General features: G+C 41.7%; 1 long non-coding RNA gene across 2 annotated transcripts; it reads right to left on the bottom strand.

Moving 5' to 3' along the window:
- Positions 1-653: 653 nt before the first annotated feature.
- On the bottom strand, positions 654-15,955 carry LOC113488551. Of its 2 annotated transcripts, XR_003399952.1 has the most exons (4): positions 15,172-15,955; positions 4,679-10,381; positions 2,265-2,337; positions 654-1,616 (listed from the first exon to the last, which is right to left on the bottom strand). It is a non-coding gene; the product is annotated as an uncharacterized LOC113488551 (long non-coding RNA). The 2 variants fall into 2 exon arrangements; XR_003399951.1 differs by having other exon boundaries at positions 654-2,337.
- Positions 15,956-17,370: the final 1,415 nt, after the last annotated feature.

Raw genomic sequence — 17,370 nt, 5'->3', positions numbered from 1 at the left:
ATCTATACTGGTGATGTTTTAAGAATAGTTACTCCATCTAATGATCCATGAGAAATCAGTAAACTATTTTGCTTCCCTTAGCATCTATGTGAGGGCTAACCAAGGGCAGTATGTGAGGGCAAAGCAAATTGAAGCCCCAACTTTGGAATATGCCCAGGCCCCAAGAGAAGCAAGAGGCATCCACTTGGAGAAGGCAGCAAAACTGGAAGTGTCTGTTCTAGAAGAGCAGCCGCGGAGCCTAAAAGCCATCCCTCACAGCTAACAGGTTGGTTGAGATGACTTGAAAAGCCATGTGGGAAGAAGCTTGTAGAGCGTGCCTCGGGGTCTACTTCTTGCTTAGGTAACGTGGCCAGGCTGATGGATCTTTGTATACAACAATCACCCTAATCATGTTTTAACCGAGTTCAGTCTTGCTTATTGAAAATGGCTTTGAAAGCTGTACAAAAATGAGGCATTTTGTGTTTGTGGAAGGTCAGGGCTGAAATGCAAGAGCGTAGCACTGGGGAAAAAAATAATCGTATTTGATGAATTTCCATTACCTGACATCTACAATATTTACGTTGCAAAAAACACATTTCTCCCATGGAAAATATTACATCCTCAGTAGATTTTTTTTTTTTCCCCCACAAATTTAAGAAGCAAGAGATGGGAACTATTTTTGAACTAGAAACTAAATAAGAAAGATTCAACTACTTAAAAAAAAAAAAAAGTTTTGATCATCAGAACCATGTGAAAAGAAGTGTTATGCTGGAAACAGATCCATAATCTTCAGCACAGTGGTCACTATCCAATGACTACTATTTGCAGAATTACACACACACTGAAGAACACCTTCAAACCAAGACATTACGCTCAGCGGAAAAGCACTTTCGCTTTTTTTAATTGCTTTTATGAATCATCACTAACATCCGGACACTTCATTTACTAGAGTCCAGTAACCTTGTTTTTCAAAGACTCAAATTCCAAAACATAAGGGCCTCCAAAAAAAAAAAAAAAAAAAAATAGAGGCGTCGCTCTCTTTTGATCATAGTATTTAACTCAGCTTGCTGCTTTGGGATCGTTCAAGCCAGGCACTACAGAAGAAAACACAAATGGCAAAATCACCTGGCACTGTGACCACCAGGAATTTGAAATTTAAACAGAGGAAGTTTGAGGGGTTTCCACAACTCCTCATATTTCTCTCTTTTGTTCTGGTTTGTTGGTTTTGGTTTGGGTTGGTTTTTTTTTTTTGAGTGAAATAAGCACAACTGAAAGAGGCCTGAAAATTATTCTCATATTTAAAAAGGGGCCAAGCCTCTGCAGACCATTTAGTCCTGAGCACGCCTGTTCATATTACCAGGTTAAGAAGGAAAAAAAAAAAAAAAAAAATCCAAACGCCAGAAATGGGGCTATGTACAGAGCAGCTGTGAGGGAGACACTTGTCCTGCTGAACTGCACTAGCACACTAAAGCTTCTTTCATGTGCTACAGGCTATTTAACAACTCGGTAACTTAGAATTCTGTTTGCCTGCTACCATGCTGAAGTGGGTCTAAATAAATCGGTACCCCCGCCACTAATCCTGGTTTGCAGGGAAAGTTCTTGCGGAAATGGAGTGAGAGGAAGTTTGCAGAGAGAAGCTGGAAAACAGAAAGGAAGAATGAATTTAATCACAACGACAGGTTCAAAGGAAGAAGAGACTTGAGTAGGTGCACAGTTACAGCAGAAAGCAGGGTAAAGACCAACTATTACTCTTTTTTTTTTTTCTGAGACCAGCTGGAATAAGCGAAGGAGAAGACACATAGGAGAAGGGATGCTCAGACAGAGAGGATGCTTTAGGGACTTAAGCATTAACTAGAAAACCTTAAGGCCCTTTTGAGACAAGTTAATACCTTCCATCTAGACAAATTATACAGAAATACCTTTAAAATAACAGTTAAATCTCAGCTACATGGACAGCATAAATGAAAAGAGTTTACAAATGAGTAAAATGTTTTCAGTGGAGTGAAAACTATTTACTAATACAAATGAATTCCAACGACGTGAGGAAAGGCACAAATTCACAGTGTGGGCACATCCATGGAAGCAAAGTTGGGCAAAGGTGCACGGATTTGGGCGTTACCAGACAGTGCTCCATCAAGTGAGGAGTTCAACAACCAAAAGCTTCTAGTTTGAACCTCACTGTTCTGTATACCGTTGTCCAATTCCACATCAGATCAGTGAGAAAATCACTTCACCTCTTCCTACCTTGCTTCCCCACAATACAGAACCATCACAACAGTGCTTACCATATCCTTGGAGTGTTTTACGGTCCTTGGAGCTACCATGTCCAGATTACTTTTGTTATCCTCATTTGATACCCTGTTAGTCAACAGAGAGGATGGAGTGTGGTTGAAGATCACGCAAATTCCCGTTCATCACCCACCAACCTTCCACCTCCAAACCCAGCTATGTCAGCAAACTACCTCACCCAAGCACTATCCTGACAGCAACACAGCTTAAAAAGTGGGGGCTGTATTTTCTCTCCACCCCCCAATTCTGCCAACGGATTTCTCAAAGTCCTTTGGGCTCCAACTGTACCAAATCCTGGATAATGGCGAGCAATTAAAATAATAAGGTGAGACAGCCATAAAACAATTCTATCCCAAGGTGAGTAAAGCAAGCGAAAAGCAAACTGAGGCAGTGCTGTTCACCTCCCGCTGAGCTGAGCCTAGTGAAAAGCCCTGGAATACGGCACCATTCCACGTCCTCACTGAAAACCAAGTGTAGGGAAATGGGAAGAGCTCAAGGTCAGTCGACAGAACAGAGGGATTTGAAAGGAAAGGTTACAGAGATGAATTCATCCGTCTCAAACAGTGTGAGGAGTGAGAACACAGTACCTAGAGTCCTGTGCGTGGTGTCGTTGCGGAGGTAACAATCTGCCCTTATCCCTGAGTTCTCCTACGTATACCGGACTTAACCAAACTCTGAAACTCAAGGTGAAACTCGAATTCATGTGGATGAAGTCACACAAAAAATTAGTTCATCTACTCTTGCAGGATTTGCCATTTCCGTATCACACAAAGCACCTGAAACCCCTCGTATTTCACATGGTTTCAGGTGCACCAAAAGTTTCAAATAAGACTCGATTCACTTAAAACGTAACAAAAGTTCCAAGAACCCCACTAAAATATCGGATAAATCTAACGTGTTTTGAGCTGGCAATGTAATTTCTTAAGATCCGAGGCTTTCTACTGAAAGTCTGACAAATTCTGAAATAGTTACTAAGTGATGGAGCTATATTAATACGTTAACCTACAAGGCTGCTACAAAAACTTTGTCTGGTCAACATTTAACACTTTTTTAAGGTTTACTTGAAATTTCACTAGAATCACTGCCTGAAAAAAATGGTGTCCCTCAATCAACTCTTTTTATTTTTTTTTTTTTTCTGAAAAAGCCAGTAAAAATAATACCATGTTGAGGCTGTTCAATTAGAATCTAAACTGCTGAACCTAGGTTCAACTTCAGAAGCATGCATAAAGTTTAGGGACATTCTGGGAATCTGACCTGGCAGGAAAAGTAGAAAATTAAATTTAAATTAGAAATCCATGTGAGTAAGAGCAGAGCTAGAATGAATTCTGCTTCAATAGGGAAGAAGCGCTAGGGTCTCTCTGTAAAAGGGGGAGTGTAAGTCAGAGACTGGAGGGCTGCTGCCTGCTCCACAGATCTGTTCCCATCTCAGTCAACTCACTGTGGACCCTTAGTCCTGCAGTCTATTTCCAGTTCTCCCCTACCTAAAACCAGCACAAATAGGTAACGTAACTACTGCACATGAGACAGGAGCTGTGACTCCGAGCCTTAATTAATGTTTGTAAAGAGCCCTGAGCGATTACAGGGACCTGAAGAGCCTCAAAGCAGGTTCCTCCTTAAATATCCCCCAGACCTCCTGCCAGACTCAGCCCTTTTTCACCAGCACTATCTTTTTAAAGGGAGGGTGGAATTATTTAAAAGATAAAACAAACAATGTTTTTCAGGTTTTCTAGTACTCTAGCTACAACCTGCACTTGACACAATTTTTTTAAAAAAAATTAAACAATACATGAAGGCACATTTCTCTCAAGAAAAAAAAAAAATACTTGTTTCAGCCACTGCTTAAGGATTAAACCAAAAGGTAGGACAACCAAAATATTTTCTACAGCTGGTAGGTGGGCCCACAGCACCGACCCCTGTGCAGGGACAGGCAGAAGCTGGCACAGCACCAGCCAGAGGAATCCCAAACCAGTGGTGATGACAGTGGTGAGAATTCAAAAGCCCTGTTCCTATTCCCAGTCCCGCCGCTCGACACGCTAAGTGGCTTGGGCAAGTCTCTCCATCTCTTTGTGTTTCCTCTTCTGCCTGCCTTATCTATTTAGACTGGAAGCTCCTGGGGACAGGGAGTCTCTTCTCACAGGGTAGCTACAGGATGCCAAGCCATTGAGGTATTGCTGTCAAAGAAATAAGAGGCTTGGGCACTCTAACGCAGAGGAAGTCTGAACGCAAGCCTAGTCGCCCTTACCTCCTGTGAAACCAGACACAGAGCTCTTAACATACACCAACCCGCTTCCAGTTGCTTCACTGGTGTTGAGAGCGTGTTAAAAATTAGAAAGCCGCGTATCAAGAGGCATGTGACAGACAGAATGAATGTCGGAACACGAGGAAGAGGCAGCAACCTCGGAGGACTTACGTTTGGCCCATCAGACCCTGCTCAGTCTCTGCGTGCCAGAAATCGCAGCGGGATGCAAGCGAAGCAGCCAGTCTCCCCACTCCTGGTGCCAGTCCACACTTCTGCATCACTGAAGGTTGCCGTGCAGGCTCTAGTACAGCCTAAACTTAAATTTATTTGGTTTTACAACGCAAAAAGACAGTGTAACATTTTTATGAGATAGAAAATGAGGAATGCAAAAATCTGAGTATCACGTTACTTGTTATGATAAGAAATGAAATGCTTCAATTAGGATTTTTAAAGTATAATAATAACCTTTTCAAGTTGATTTTGTATGTATAGCAGTAGTATTAGATTATAAATATTGTCAGTTTGAACTCCGTACAGCTAATGAATGCATGTCAGCATGGAGGCAGCCCCTATAAAATATTTCTCCATAGAGATACACAGTATGCTCACTTGCAATTCCAGTGCGACATGCAACACGACTGTCTCTGAACAATTCACGTATGATCAGTTCCTCTGTCTTTACAATACTCCTTACGAGGAACAGGGACCTCTATTTTATAGATAGTGAATAAAAACAAACCCAAAAAAAAAGTGACTCAGCCAAGATCCCATAAGGAGTCTGCAGCAGAACTTCAGGGTCTGCACCAATTGCTTAATAATAAAAATAATAAATTGTTTCACTACAAGGGCAGAGGCTGTGCACAGTCTTTGCCCCATTAATAATAAAACAAGACAGGCCCCATGAGCTGAATATGAACAAGGCTCCCTCACAGCGAAGACAACTGTAAAATTACAAAGCTAATTCACCTGGTGTCTCAGAGAAATCTGAACTCACGTTTCGCAGGAACAACCGCCAGTCGTGACAGTAACCACCTATTCCCTGGGTGCCTGGGACCACCAGGCACGACTGGGGGGCCTTGATGCCCAGATTCCGACCTTGGTGCCCAGAGCAACCCCTCCCAAACCAGCCCATACCTGGGGTGATGCAGTAGCAGCACTTAATTCTTGGGGTTTGACCCACAGAGGTGGCCTCAGACTTTACGCTAGAAGAGAGTGTCCACACGGAACCAACTGCAGCAGCAGGTCCCAGGTTATTATTTGATTGCTTTCCTGCTTAATTGCCATTTTTAATTACTTGCACGGTAACAACAAAAAAGTCAATCTAGCAACAGAAATCCATTCTTTGAACAACTTCTGCCTTTTCCCTTAGACACAAACTACTGCTCTACAAGCCATTCCTGATTAATATGAAGCCCTCATGGGAAAGCCCCTGCCTGTCTACCGATTTCATTTCCTACGTCTCCCATTCTTCAACTGACAGTCCAAGTCCCTAAAAAGTAAGGGCAAAAGATCCCTTATTTTACCACGACAAGATGACAGTGGTTTTTTTTCCCCTTGCTATTTTCTTTCAGGAAGATATATTAGCACTACATTTGCTCCTCCATGCGGTGGGATTTCTTAAATAAAAACGTATGTTGTATATGTATGGACTTGGAACCACAGCTGCATTAGCCTATTAACTATCCACATTTGCTTCAGACTTGGCCAGTCACCTAGAAAACCTGCCAAGACCTTTCTGGCAGCCTTTTCCCAACAGTTCCAGGAAAACATGGAATATTCAAAGAATTTTAGGGCCTCCCGGCTTTGTTTGTCACCACTCTCCTTGCCCACTTAGAACTAAATCACAGGCAAATTGCTCTAATGCCCTATTAAAGATTTAAAAATGGCCTTCTCCACAGTAGGGTATCTGAGGACAAAGCTGCGTTGATATATAATGCAAACCCTGCGTTAATATGTAATGCAGCGCGGCATGAGGCAGACCAAGGGCTTCGCAACAAGTAATGGAGCTGCTTTATAAACTCTGAACTTCCCAAGTGAATCCTGTGCTGTTTAGAGTTTTTAAACCTCCCTCGGATACCCGGGCAAAGGAAATTCATTTTGTCCTCGTCGCTACTCTAGCGAAATTACCATTGAGTTTTCAAGCCTGTGTCGTACAGGAAGCAAATAAAAATGCGAACAGTTACATCCGAATTCGGCGCCTCTGGGGGTCTCAAGGCACTGCTTGAGCATTGGTCTCAAAGCTACGCTGGAGCCCCAGTGCCCAGAAGGCTCCAAGATGACCAAATGATGTGATTCTATAACCGAGGCTCAGAGTAGGATTCACAGAAATGGCAACTGGGAGCATTTTCTTTGCAACCGAAACCAGGATCTCGCTCCTTTTAAAGCCGTGGCAGGACAAAGAGAAAAATCCTGCTGTCCTTTGTGTGAACTAAGTTATTACTAACCGAGACAAAATTTACCCATCTCACTTGCAAAGCTTCCCTGAGTTTTAAAATGCAAGAGAATGCTTTAAATAATTTGAAGAGGCTTTTTTATCACTCAGAAAAAGCCTCCCTGTGATTTCAGATGTCAAGTAGACTTTCTTAATTCCTACACTAATTCATGGATTAAACATTTAACCCTTGACTTCAATACAGACCGAGAGTTCCTTGTTACCAAGAGCTGACACAACTACCCCACTCAGCACCCCCACATCCCTGCTCTCGTGCTCCCCCGGATCATTTCTAGGTGCCCCTCTTGAGTCACTTTTGGTGCAGGACTGACTCACGGCACACAGTCTGTTAGGCTTTCACCTTTGCATCCTATTAGTCTAAAAAGTTATCACACACTTCTCTTTGCTCCAGATAACTTTTCCTGGCTCCTCAACTCATTAGTCACTCTTGGTTCGTAATTCGCTACTTCACAGGCACGTGACAAACATATATAGAAACATACATAGAAAATGTTAGACAGCACCGAGACAGATTGTCTTAGGAGACCCTCACCTCTTCTAAAACACACAGCAGTGAGCTGGTGTGCACACCTCCCGAGAGGAGGCTGTATGCACCATGTAAACGAGACTGTGGATACGTATTTTGCAACTGAAAATTGCCCCTCTGTTGGAATATAAATAAAACAGAGCATCACAGAACCCCTCGCACTAGCAATTCCACCAGCAGAGCACGGCCACCCTCCTCTTCTGTTGAAGAAGGAAGGGACGACAGCTCTTTAATTCCAATGTGAAGTCCTGAGGAGTCACTTTATGAAACGCAGCAACCAACACAGGGCCCTTGTGGATTTATTACAGGATCCTGGTTACAGACTGCTGACCAGCGACTTCTACCCTAGAACCCTGCAGACAGACATGATTCAGCAGACTAACTACATCTTTACCAACATACTAAGTAGAGGACACTGATTTTATTTTTTTCCACTAAGACCCACAGTGTTTAACTTCCCATTCAATTCTCCCATATGAATGAATCCCAAATGAATATCCCCCAAATGAAGGGATACACGTGACTGAAATATCTTAGGGTTCTTATTTTATAAGTTCTCCTTTCACTTTTCAAAAGCTATCGGAAGGGCAGTTCTCAAAATCATCTCAAACCACAAAATCTGTAGCAGAGAGCAATCGTGTCTTGCCGCCTTCCCTTCCCATTTCCTTCTTCTTTTTCCTTCTGTTCCTCATTCTTTTTTTAAAATCCCGTCCTCCAAATCTAACAACCTCGTTTATGAAAGGAAAGCCAAGGGGAAGCTGTGGGATCTGACAGCCTGCAAACACCACTATTGCAAACCACTCTCTGATGCCACAACTGCTATTCCTTGACAGAAGAGATAAGAGGCCACCTCAAACGCAAGAAAAACAAACTTTAAAACAAACCCACATCAGTGGGTTAATCCAGGAATGGGTTTGACCTTCTATTTACAACAGTTGCTTAAATCTCACCTAAGCTAAGGAATACCGACACTCTTCAGGGGCAGAGGACCCAGCGTACCTCGACTCTTCAGTCTGCCTACACTCCTCAGGGGACTGACCGTAGTCATCCCAGATCTAGCACCAGTCTGAGCTGCTGCAACCACCCATCTCCATCCAGTACGATTCCCGGGGCAGCAGGGCTGTCGCTCGTGCAGCACCACACCTGAGCTCAGCACATCCCACAGCACTCACCGACAGCTTAAGCGTCCCTGTATGACATGCTCTTGCGTGGTGAAGACCAGCTCTAACCTACTGAAAAGTGGGTGTGAAAGCAGAACCAGGTGTAACCCTCCTCACTCCTTCTGAAACTTTTTTTTTTTTTTTTTTTTCCTGCTAATACCAAGGTTCCAAGAAACATATTTAATGAGGCAGGAAAAGGTCACGACGTATGGTTAGACGCAGATCTGCAACCCAACTGACCTGGCTTTTGTACACAGCCCTTCCAGTGATACGCTGCCTGGCCTTGGATAAGTCACTGACCTTCCTCTGCTTTTATTTCTGGACAGTGGCCCATGCAATCCTTTCCCATTGCACATGGTAACTGCAAGGGACTGGAGGTGGTCCACGCCATTGGATAATTATTACTAATACTGCTGTATTGCGGTTATTCAATATGCGAGCCCAAGCGAAGGCCAAACATCTATCAACCCTTCACTTTTATTTATCAGTGGCAAACTATGTGCTTAATCCTTTGCAGGAGACAGATATAGCCTGGGTCAGAATCCAGACTTCTCTAACACGCCCCCTCCAATAGTGACAAGTATTAGTGGCTTTGGACAACCAAGAGTTGTCCTTCCCACTGGTTATTCCCCGGTCTTGAACTGGTGCACTTCATCCTAAACCTTGAAACTTCAAGTCTAAACTCAGTTCTAAAGTTATTACAAAGAATGACCATAATTCTCTGTATGGCTATTAAAAAAGTAAATATCTAATCTGTTCTAGACTTGCAAACTTCCCATTAATTTCTAAAAGCAATTAAGTTCATTTTTAAATTAAATACTCATGGAAAAGAATTGCTTTTAAAAACATTTTCAGTTTGTCACCATTTAATCTCACTGCGTGTCTCCTCATATTCACTTTGTGAAACTATGAGAATTTCTCAGTCTACCTCCTCATTCCTTCTTTTCTTTTCCTTATAATGTCAATTTGGTTTTCCTTTCCAATGGGAACGGTTCTGGTATATCAGTTTCCCTGCTTGGGGCCATTTTTGCTGGCACCTTTTTGAGCCACTCTTCCTCTCCTCAGGTTTGGTAGTACAGCTCCTGTCCTGCGTGCCTTAGTGTCTTTGGTCCCCAAAATATAGACAGTGCTCATACGAATTTTACATCAGTATTGTGCAGGGGTTTATCCACTCCACATTTATCATCCTTGAAATGTTTCTAAAGGCTTCTATTTATGTCTTGAGCTTTGTATCTGTACTGGATCTAGGAATAACAGGCAATGAGGTCTAGTTGCCTATCAAGAATTCAGTAAGGAGTAAACAAAAGAAAAAAAATAAATCTGTCTTTACCAACCATTTGCTTGACTGGTTATGGCTTTTTTGGACATTGACAGTTGCACGTGTAAAAAAGGGCCCATTCACAAAAATACTCTTACACTCTAACTGTTAGACATGACATTTGCACGTCACTGTTAATTATAAATGACTTGATCCTGACATTTCGTTAATACATTATGAAAGCCATAATGAAAGCGTATGAGCTGTATGTCACACCTGTAACAAAGACAAGCTTAGAGAAATCACAGTCTTGTCATCAGACCTTGGCAAAGGCTGAAAGGAAAAATGGCAGCAGGGTGACTCATGCTGGGAGCGGACTCATCCTCAGTGACCCGAGAGGGGCAAGGGAGAACCCTGCACCGCCACATTTGCTCCTCTGTGGCACGACGCAGTGGTTTGGCTACCTGAACGTGGGAACCTACAAGAACGTAGATGAAAAACAGGAATCAAGACGCCTATATTGGCTATACCTACACTGCTTTTGAACAATACTCTGAGATGGGGGCTTGACTGTGGGTGGGTTTTTTTCTTAGCAAAGAAAAAGTGGTTGTACGTCAAGAAGTGGCTGGCAGGAGCCAGGGAGTGGCTCCCTCCTGCTTTTAAGAAAATAATCGCTTGGAATATTTCTAGCCCGTGATATTTCACTTGCAGTACACCTCAGGCAATCTTGGATCACCTAACTGCAGAGGAAGCCACTTTCTTTGCATCTGAGAAGGAAGCAGGGAGAGGTGGCGATAAGGAGGAGCCACTGCATATAACACAGAACGCAGAATTTCAATCTCTTTCCGTATCTGCCCCAGAAACCTGATTCTTGAACTTATTTAACCAAGAAACAGGGCCATGACATTGCACAAAGAGCCTAATTTCACCCTATTGCATGGAAAAAAAAAATATTTGCTCAGGAAGAATACATTTTATACTTTGAATATAGATCTAAATATATGCAACGGGGACTGCCTGGAGCATCGGCGGAGTGAGGGCAACTAGAAGTTTTGTTTTGTTTAAAAAAAAAAAAGAAAAAAAACACAAAAAACAAACCACTTTTTTCTTCCCAGATAAAACATTTTGCATGTCTCTCTGCTACGGAAAACTTCCAAACGTCAGATTTCCTTTCAGTTTAGACTGGAAGGTTAAATACTGGTAGCCCAACACCACACATACCCAAGTTGGTCTCTGAGCGAAGCCTGAATGGATATAGAACTTATCTCAAACACTCACGCCGGAAAGGCTGAACTTCACCTGGATTCATACCTAAGCCACCAAGCTATGAACAGGGAAAAGTAAGAATGAGAAGGAGAAAGTCAAAGAGAGATGTGTGTTCAGATCTCTGCTCTGGCTTCAGACCCTTCCAGTAGAAGAGTTCCAAATATTGATCTGGTCTAAACCAGCTCATTCTTTCATCTTCCATTGTAATCAATATCTACACGTGATCGAAAGGACATCTGTTTCCTTCACAGGTTATACTTTTTGACTTTTAACACAAAATGAACTTCCTTCTTCAGTAATTTACAATTTCAAGAGGAGAGAGTAGAAGCATTTCTGAGGTCTGGGCTTTGAATCTGTGTAATGAAATTGTCTTATTTTTAACTGTCTGAGCAGCTTTCAAGCAGAAGCGTGTTAGAATTGATATTAATTTGTGCAGTACCCTATCATCATCATAATTTAGCTCACAAGGTTGCTGTGCTTGGAATTCCAGTTATGACATGAATTCTATACATTTTATACAGATTTATAAATGGCATCAATAGAACACTTAGGGCCTTATTCATTAAACAATGAGTCATTCTGGCATTCCATTCTATTTCATCCCAGTTCTTACAAAACTTTTATGTACAAATTTGACTGTACTTAATGCATCTGATTTAGCAGCAGTAGTGTTGCAGCATAGTTTCAGCTGGGCGTGGAAACAGATGAAAGGCATTGTTTAAAAAAAAAAATAATTCCTCTAACGGTGAAATATCTTAGTTTCAGCCTCCTTTCCAAAGGTACAGCATTCATGTCCCAGGAAACAGCCCTTGCCTCAGTTTCCTGGCCCTCTCCAAGGAGAGCTGTGAGGCAGAACAATAGAACAGCCAGAAGATGCTTTTGGGGTCGCAAGCAGTCAGGGATGGATTTTGTGGATAAGCAGAATTCCTGCTTCTTCAGGACTCTTAGGCTGCCATCCTTCCCAAGTATCATAGCCATGTGAAAACACAGAAGCAAAAGAAAATACGCAACGGTGAACTATTGCAAGGATTTTCTTACTGTCCAGCAAACCAGGAAAAAAAAAATTATTTCTAAATACAACACTTTAGTAGTTATCTTGACAGATAATTTCAGTGGTACACTGTAAGAGGCTTAAAGGCTTCCCTTAGTATGCAGGTTACGAGTGTGGCACCAGCAAACTAGTGATTGTGCAGGAGCACAACATGAATTTTTCAAAATAATTTCCCTAATGACTTTTTTTTTTTTTTTTTTTTTTTTTTGTGTGTGTGTGTGTGCTTTAAATCAGAATTCAGTTGTAAATAAAAAGACTAAGCCAAAATAAGACCTGTCACCTACCTTTCAGGAATGCGTCTATATTATGAATAGTGGGTGACACTGTGCCTACACAGCAAAATATAGGGCTATTGTTTGGTAAATTCTAGCTTAATCTAGGCAGAGCACATAAAAATAGCAGTGGAGTCATGATGGTATGGGTTTTAGCATGCTCTAGCAACTGGAGTACAAAGTCTTCAGGGACATGCTGGTTACTAGCCAGTGGGAATCTGTCTGAACTGTTCTTCTTCACTCAATCCAGTTAATCCAGGTAAACTGGCGTATGCTACAAACTGCTCTCCACTTTATAGCTTGTGCATCCGAGCAGATATGACTATTTTACCTTCTCTTTGTCCTTTCAACCTTTTTCCTGACTGTTGGATGTCTGTCATTTCTGTAAAACTTGCTGGAGCAGAACAGTCTTGGGAGTCACTGCTCCTCTCTCAAATCTGATGGGGATTAGAAAATAGTCTCAGAAGTTGTTGGGAAGAAAGAGGTACGGATACACAAACGTGCACAAGGCAAATGAGCACACTAGTTGTCTTTTCACTGGAAACCATTCCAAGACCTCATCATTCCTGGGATGCTTGCAGTTTTCTTTATTACGTATATAAGCATCAGTGCCTATTTCTGGTCTTTATCCTTAATAAGTCACAGTAAATTTGGAATCCATTTCACTACATATTCTTGTACATTAGGACACTATCTACCAGGCAATTACCACTTCAAGAAAAGCATAATACTACCTGCACCTATTGTCCGTGAGGGAGAACGGGGATGCATGCTTAAGTAAAGTGTACGGTCTCATTTTCATTAATTCCCTCACCATGGTATTCCTAGTACTTCACTTTATGTTACAGACTTAAAGCGACAAAAACAAGATCAAAGTTTACATTTCATTATCGTAGGACAAACAATTTTCTGGGAGGTGGATTGTTTCTTTTTCATTTTACATTCCAGTGGAACTGTTCTCTGAAAAACAGTCGCTATCTCTCCGACTATTCACAGGCTTAACTGAATAAAAACCAGGAATGGAACAGTAATGGAAAACAAGGGAAACAGGGCACTTTTCTCTGCTCATTGCCCAAGCTGAGAGAAACAAAACCGGCAATTAAAGGAACTGTTCAGGGCGAGCCACCTTCCTTTTGCTTCCTCCTCTTTTAATGTACAGCTCATGAGTTGTTCCTTTACTCATTGCAAAAGGTCCGTAATTGTAACACTGCCATATTCTCCTGGAAATCTATTTAAATGGCATATGATAGAAGCCATATGATAGAAGCTTAATTACATAGAGGGCATATGGAAGGCATATGACATAAGGACATATGGAAGGCATATGATAGAAGGGCATCCGAGGACATATGATGGCAGTCTAATTAATTGACAATACATTCCTCTCATCAGGGGGAGAGCTGGAATGCTATTTTCTTCAGAAGAAAAATATGTACATTGAATTTATTGTCAGCTTTGATGTATCACTGACCACTCTCCTTTTTAATGATTATTCCTTGATCTTTGTAGCAAGATAGACCATTTGATTTACCCATCCTATGATTAACTTCACAAAATTACGTTTGGTAGCCACCAATGTGTGCGTTAGTATAAATAACTAGTTTTATACCTTATGAAGTTCTCTTACACCTGTGCAAAGCAGATCTAAACCGCTACCACCAAAAAAGAAAAGAATGTTCTTATTTGAGTGTTGTTACCACTCGTTCGTAAAGCTATTCCTAGAGAAGGACCAAACAGGTTAAAAAAAAAATAAAAAATCAACCCTTATGGAACAGCTCTGCATTGGATGTGAGTTGATGCAGATTGTGGATTTACAGCTGAAAATTTGCACTTCCACCTGCCAAAGGATGAATGGGGTGGAAGGTAATTAAGGTACGGCCTAAAATGTGCCAGAAAGATTCTTTTCAACTACCTGCACGTGTTTAATGTATGTGCCTTCACGAAACACAGAAGCAGCCCTGTGTCAGCTCAGATACCTGCCTTGTCCTAAGGAAGTGCAGAGTTATAAACCATGGGAGTGATATCTATAACCTCTTTGAAAACAAGATGAAATAAAATCCCACTAATCCGCTCTTCGAATAACTCATAATTGAGCACTGGGTAACACTTAAGAAACCAAGAGCTGCTCTTTGCATTCGGCAAACGAGGATTTGCAGACATTAAAGTTTTTAAGTTCTATTTTACCAGAAAAAAAAAAAAAATCTGGATTATTTAGATATCTTGAAATGAAGTTATAGTTTTCACACTTTTAGATTAGCCTCGTGAAATAAAGCCCGTGCCTACCCTTTACTTTTATTTAACTTAGAAAGCTTACCCACTAGCGAAGAGTCTCCCTTATTTCTGGAAACTCTTAAAACTCTTGCTGGAATTAGTCATGTATGTAGTCAAAAAAGACACAACATGGCTCATGTTCTGGGCCCTGACCAAGCATTAGGGCCACCATCTTCATCCAGGCTGCCAGGGACCCCAACCACTGCCAACATGAAGAGCTCGACTTGTTGTGTTCAAACTTTATTAGATAAACGCCAGAGTTTCAGGGGATTTTTTTAGTCCTCGAATACTCAGGCAAATAAAGCTGCAGATCTCATTAGCAGCTACGTGTATTTGGTATGTTCCCTGCCTTTTAGAGGTGTAAGATACATTAGAAACGTGGTCTTTTGCCCAGAATTGTTGGCTCACCATGTGCCCATTCTCCACACAGCTCCTCCACAAAATTTGGGGTGGTTCCACAGCTCCTTAATCCCAGCTGCTGCGAGGGAGAAGCAAACCACATCTATTGGATGTGTCCAGAAGCATCAGCCTTTGAAACACTTAATGTAACTGTACGAGCCTAGGAAAAAAAAAAAACAAACCCTTAAGAACCACCATTTTAGCTGACTGTAATCACTAATGGATATTCCCCAAGAACAGCTCTCCTGAGGACTGTGTAGATTTAGGTACTTTCACAAAAACCCTTATAGGCTTTACCTGGGAGCATCAGCACCAGCCTCCTACGCTTCCTGAGAGACAATGAGTGTGCCAGGTCTCATAGTGCTAGAGGGCACAGCCTTGGTTAACTCCTAGTGCAGAACTAACTGAACTAGTCAAAGACTTAATGGAAAGGGAAACCTGCGTGCACATCTCCATAACAGATACAATACAGGATGCTTTTCGTGTTACCTTTGGAGACTTCTGATTGCTGACCGTGAAGGCAATAACACTGATATGTTGCCATGGTGCTTTTTAGGAATGTTACACATTGCGCTGCTCGAATGCTAATAAAGGAAGACAAGCATTACTAGTCCACTGAATCTGCTAAAAAACTCAATAATATAGCAAAAAAAAAAAAAAAAAAAAAAAAGGCCAAGTGAACGAACATTTCTCAAGTTCTAGAGAGGCAGAAGAAAATAAAAGGTTTTCCAGCTCATCTTACCTGCTCTTTCCTGTTCCATGTGTCCAGAGCAAACATTGCTGAGGAATTATGGTCGCTCATCACGCCGTTCTGTGCAAGACCCAAGGAAAGCTAGGAGGTTGTACAGTTATCTCCCTTGGTGTAATTCTAAACTATACAACCTACTACCTCAACCTGGATGCATGCAGTCAAAAATGCTGAAAGCTACCCACCACTTCACAGCCGACATAATGTCAGGGTTTCTAGTTAAAAAGAGTCCTCACAATTCTCAGTGCACTAATTTAGAATTAATAAATGCTTTGCTGCGAAAAGACACCAAAACCAAATGCAGCTCCCCACACTGCATATGTTAATAGATAAGTCACAATAAGCCATGGTTATTACTGCTAGATAGACACGAGATCACGGTCACTTTTCACACAAGAAGGACTTTTGTCCCTGGCCAAAAAATTACTTTTCCCCCTCCCCAGCAGATGCATCTGCACTACAGCACAGAACATACACAGACATTTTTAAAGCACTTAAATAAGGTTGAGGGTGAAATTTGTCCTACAATGTCTTTTTGCTTTTTGAACGCATACAACATTGACCTTGGAACACGCTCCTTGGCTCCGGAATGCTTAAAGGATGATTGCTGAAGTGGGGTTAGGAGAAGAACTGCAAAAAGGGTGAAGTTTTAAGTCAATTTTACCCTTGCATCAATCCCTTGTTAAGAGGAATCATTTCAGAAACGCAACACTGAGCCTCTCTCAGCAGTCAGAATAAGACGGTGTTCCCTTAACAAGGAACACATAACATTTTTAACTTGTATTAGTTCACAGTCAAACAACCAGGATGTTATCATTGTGACTCATTCCCATTACCCACCAAGGTATTACTTAAAGCAGTATGCTGCCTATTTACTATGGCTTACAAACAGGGATTAGCATCTTAAAATATGCTAGCGCAGACAGCGGAACTGAATCAGTCCTGAGATCCTGCCTCGCAGGTGAACGCATCCTCGGGCACAGCAGCTCTGGGCTGGAAGGGGATTACATGGGAATCAAACCCGACAAACGAATACTGAGCTGTGCTGAAGAGATGGCATCTGGGTTGTTTCTTACTCCTTGGGATAAAGTAGCGTTGCTGATTATGAAAAAGCCGGTGCCCTGCCTTTACATTCAACGCCTGACTACAAATAAAGGAGGCAGGTGAGAAATAATACCACACTCTTCAGAATTCAGCTTGTAACAGCAGAATAATATTTGAAAAAAAAAAACCAAAACAAAACAAAACCCAACAACCAATGTCTCTGCAAGGTTTAAATGTACATGATGTTGATAGTACCAGTGGAATGTCTAATGACTCCATATTCGGTAAAGTTTATTTTGACCTGATAGGCTCTGTGGAAATACAACACGTTATTTTAGCTAACGGCACAGCACCGTACTCTAACAGCAGATTCACTGTTAACCATTTCATTGGTTGGAACAGTGATCCCACCACAA

This window comes from Athene cunicularia (genome assembly GCF_003259725.1).
Source record: "Athene cunicularia isolate RWA chromosome 24 unlocalized genomic scaffold, athCun1 chr24_part1, whole genome shotgun sequence".
Classification (NCBI taxonomy): Eukaryota; Metazoa; Chordata; class Aves; order Strigiformes; family Strigidae; genus Athene; species Athene cunicularia.
This window is presented reverse-complemented; position numbering and strand designations above follow the sequence as displayed.